This window comes from Oncorhynchus masou, unplaced genomic scaffold, assembly GCF_036934945.1.
Source record: "Oncorhynchus masou masou isolate Uvic2021 unplaced genomic scaffold, UVic_Omas_1.1 unplaced_scaffold_1999, whole genome shotgun sequence".
Lineage (NCBI taxonomy): Eukaryota > Metazoa > Chordata > Actinopteri > Salmoniformes > Salmonidae > Oncorhynchus > Oncorhynchus masou.
In genome coordinates this window covers 90,154-94,526 of record NW_027008489.1, presented here as the reverse complement: position 1 = coordinate 94,526, position 4,373 = coordinate 90,154, and the positions used below count along the sequence as shown (strand labels likewise).

The 4,373-nt window shown below is 52.4% G+C and overlaps 1 long non-coding RNA gene across 1 annotated transcript; it reads left to right on the top strand.

Annotated features, from left to right (window-relative positions):
• The first annotated feature begins 607 nt into the window (after positions 1–607).
• Positions 608–1,295, top strand: LOC135532721 (uncharacterized). Its single transcript, XR_010454386.1, has 2 exons — positions 608–871; positions 968–1,295. It is a non-coding gene; the product is annotated as an uncharacterized LOC135532721 (long non-coding RNA).
• Positions 1,296–4,373: the final 3,078 nt, after the last annotated feature.

Sequence of the window (4,373 nt, the reverse complement as noted above, 5' to 3'; positions counted from 1 at the left end):
ACATGGCCTGCCGATGGACGTAGTTTCTGACCGGGGGCCCCAATTTGTGTCCAAGTTTTGGCAAGAGAGTTTTGTAGGTTACTGGGGCGAGTGTCAGCCTGTCTTCAGGGTTTCATCCCCCAGAGCAACGGTCAGCAGGAGAGGGCCAACCAAGATTTGGAGAGAGTGTTGCGATGTTTGGTTTCTAAGAATCCCTCTTCCTGGAGTCAACAACTCTCTATGGTTGATACGCTCACAATTCGTTGCCAAGAGAAGAGGTGGCAGCCACGGGTCTCTCTCCGTTTGAGTGTAGTTTAGGTTACCAGCCACCTATCTTTCCCAATCGGAGTCCGAGGTCACTGTTCCCTCCGCTCACGCTTTCATCCAGAGGTGCCGTCACGCATGGAGCAGAGCCCGTGAGACTCTTCTCCGGGTGGGGGCGCGCACCAAGGCTAAGGCCGATCGCCACCGGTCGAAGCCTCCGGTATACGTCGTTGGCCAAAAGTGTGGCTTTCTACTAAGAACATTCCACTCCGATCCGTTTCGAACAAGCACTTCAGTTGCTCCGGCCCGTTCCGTCACCAGGATCATTAGTCCGGTGGCGGTCGCTCAAGCTTCCTCAGGCGTATAGGAGAATTCATCCTACCTTTCATGTGTCTAAAATAAAACCTGTGTTTCAGGCACGCATTAACCCGCCGGTCCCGGTTCCCCCGCCGCCACGACTTGTTGATGGGGAGACCACCTTTTCTGTCAATCGTATTTTGGACTCTAGAAGGAGGGACGCGGATTCCAGTACCTGGTGGACTGGGAGGGTTACGGCCCGGAGGAGAGAAGCTGGGTACCTGCTAGGGACATTCTGGATCACTCCCTTATCGATGATTTCAATCGACAGGTAAATTACGCCTGGGAACGCCAAGAGGCGTTCCTAGGAGAGGTATTGTCACGGTTCATGAATCCACTGCCTCCGTCTCTCTCTCTCTCTCTCCAGTGTTTGTGTGGGCGTGGTTTCCCAATCTCGGCCTGATTGTCTGCGCCAGCTGGAACCACTTATCTTCCCTTTATATGTTCTGTTACCAGTGTTTCTTGTTGTCAGATCGTTGTTTCTTCTCTGAGGTTGTGTCGTGTGTCCGTGCTCTTCTCTTGTGTGGATTATCTGCTGTGCTCCTTCCTACTCATCTGGACACACTCCCCTGGTTTTCTCAGCACGTTATGATCGGAAGATGCGCCCGAGTTCCTGGGTCGGATTCCTTCTGAGTACAGTCTGTCTGTCATGTTGCTGCTGTGAACTACATTCATTAAAACCATCGTTGCTTGCATCTTGCATCCGCCTCTGTGTTGTAACACCTATTCCCTATATAGTGCACTACTTTAGACCAGAGCCCTATTCCCTATATAGTGCACTACTTTTGACCAGAGCCCCTTTCCCTATATAGTGCACTACTTTAGACCAGAGCCCTATTCCCTATATAGTGCACTACTTTAGACCAGAGCCCTATTCCCTATATAGTGCACTACTTTTGACCAGAGCCCCATTCCCTATATAGTGCACTACTTTTGACCAGAGCCCTATTCCCTATATAGTGCACTACTTTAGACCAGAGCCACATTCCCTATATAGTGCACTACTTTTGATCGGGGACCCATTCCCTATATAGTGCACTACTTTTGACCGGGGCCCTATTCCCTATATAGTGCACTACTTTTGACCGGGGCCCTATTCCCTATATAGTGCACTACTTTAGACTGGGGCCCTATTCCCTATAGAGTGCACTACTTTTGACCAGAGTCCCATTCCCTATATAGTGCACTACTTTAGACCAGAGCCCCATTCCCTATAGAGTGCACTACTTTAGACCGGGGCCCTATTCCCTATAGAGTGCACTACTTTAGACCGGGGCCCTATTCCCTATATAGTGCACTACTTTAGACCGGGCCCTATTCCCTATATAGTGCACTACTTTAGACTGGGGCCCTATTGCCTATAGAGTGCACTACTTTAGACTGGGTCCCTATTCCCTATATAGTGCACTACTTTAGACCGGGACCCTGGTATGAAGGCTCTTTGCCCCGTCGCACCCCTCAACATGACATGCTAATTGAAGTGATGTAATATTATGCCATGGAGAGAGAGAGAGAGAGGAGGCTGCCCGCTGGGAGCCAGGCTGACTATAATAGAAGGCATTGAGAATAAGACACAGCCAAAGCTCCCCGGAGGGCTTAAAGCGGCAATCAGCAGTTGAAACTAGAACAAAATGTACTCCCCGCCACGGTTTTGCTAAAAATCTGAAGAATGGAGTTGGAGAAATTTAACCACTCTCAAATTCATAGACAGAGCTATGGATGCAAGGACTGACCATCCATTATATTTTGATGGGGTACGACAGTTGAACTAAGCTCATGAGGCATTTATAAGTTATATTCTTCAATAATCAATGGGTGCATATCATTCATTTACCTGTCCAAAAATGGAAGTAACAACTGCAGATTTCCCATTTAAGGCTGTTATAGCCTCCCCAGCATGTAGCCCAGCGAGGCTGTTATAACCTCTTCAATATGTAGCCCAGCCAGGATGTTTATAACCTCTTCAATATGTAGCCCAGCCAGGATGTTATAACCTCTTTGCTCTCCTTACAGCCCAGTCCATTTGTTATAACCTGTCTAATATGCAGTCCAGCCAGGCTGTTATAACCCCTTCAATATGTAGCCCAGCCAGGATGTTATAACCTCTTCAGCCTTATACAGCCCAGTCAGGCTGTTATAACCTGTCTAATATGCAGCCCAGCAGAGGCTGTTATAGCCTCTTCAATATGTGGCAACCAAGGATGTTAACTCTTCAATATATACAGCCCAGTCAGGCTGTTATAACCTGTCTAATATGCAGCCCAGCAAGGCTGTTATAACCCCTTCAATATGCAGCCCAGCCAGTCTGTTACCTCCCCAGTGTGTAGCCCAGCCAGTCTGTTACCTCCCAGTGTGTAGCCCAGCCAGTCTGTTACCTCCCCAGTGTGTAGCCCAGCCAGTCTGTTACCTCCCCAGTGTGTAGCCCAGCCAGTCTGTTACCTCCCCAGTGTGCAGCCCAGCCAGTCTGTTACCTCCCCAGTGTGTAGCCCAGCCAGTCTGTTACCTCCCCAGTGTGTAGCCCAGCCAGTCTGTTACCTCCCAGTGTGTAGCCCAGCCAGTCTGTTACCTCCCCAGCGTGTAGCCCAGCCAGTCTGTTACCTCCCCAGTGTGCAGCCCAGCCAGTCTGTTACCTCCCCAGTGTGCATCCCAGCCAGTCTGTTACCTCCCCAGTGTGCAGCCCAGCCAGTCTGTTACCTCCCAGTGTGTAGCCCAGCCAGTCTGTTACCTCCCAGTGTGCAGCCCAGCCAGTCTGTTACCTCCCCAGTGTGCATCCCAGCCAGTCTGTTACCTCCCCAGTGTGTAGCCCAGCCAGTCTGTTACCTCCCCAGTGTGTATCCCAGCCAGTCTGTTACCTCCCCAGTGTGTAGCCCAGCCAGTCTGTTACCTCCCCAGTGTGTAGCCCAGCCAGTCTGTTACCTCCCTCCCCAGTGTGCAGCCCAGCCAGTCTGTTACCTCCCCAGTGTGCAGCCCAGCCAGTCTGTTACCTCCCCAGTGTGCATCCCAGCCAGTCTGTTACCTCCCAGTGTGTAGCCCAGCCAGTCTGTTACCTCCCCAGTGTGTAGCCCAGCCAGTCTGTTACCTCCCCAGTGTGCATCCCAGCCAGTCTGTTACCTCCCCAGTGTCAGCCCAGCCAGTCTGTTACCTCCCCAGTGTGTAGCCCAGCCAGTCTGTTACCTCCCCAGTGTGTAGCCCAGCCAGTCTGTTACCTCCCCAGTGTGTAGCCCAGCCAGTCTGTTACCTCCCCAGTGTGTAGCCCAGCCAGTCTGTTACCTCCCCAGTGTGCATCCCAGCCAGTCTGTTACCTCCCCAGTGTGTAGCCCAGCCAGTCTGTTACCTCCCCAGTGTGTAGCCCAGCCAGTCTGTTACCTCCCCAGTGTGTAGCCCAGCCAGTCTGTTACCTCCCCCAGTGTGTAGCCCAGCCAGTCTGTTACCTCCCCAGTGTGCAGCCCAGCCAGTCTGTTACCTCCCCAGTGTGTAGCCCAGCCAGTCTGTTACCTCCCTCCCCAGTGTGTAGCCCAGCCAGTCTGTTACCTCCCCAGTGTGTAGCCCAGCCAGTCTGTTACCTCCCCAGTGTGTAGCCCAGCCAGTCTGTTACCTCCCCAGTGTGTAGCCCAGCCAGTCTGTTACCTCCCCAGTGTGCAGCCCAGCCAGTCTGTTACCTCCCCAGTGTGTAGCCCAGCCAGTCTGTTACCTCCCCAGTGTGTAGCCCAGCCAGTCTGTTACCTCCCCAGTGTGCAGCCCAGCCAGTCTGTTACCTCCCCAGCCCAGCCAGT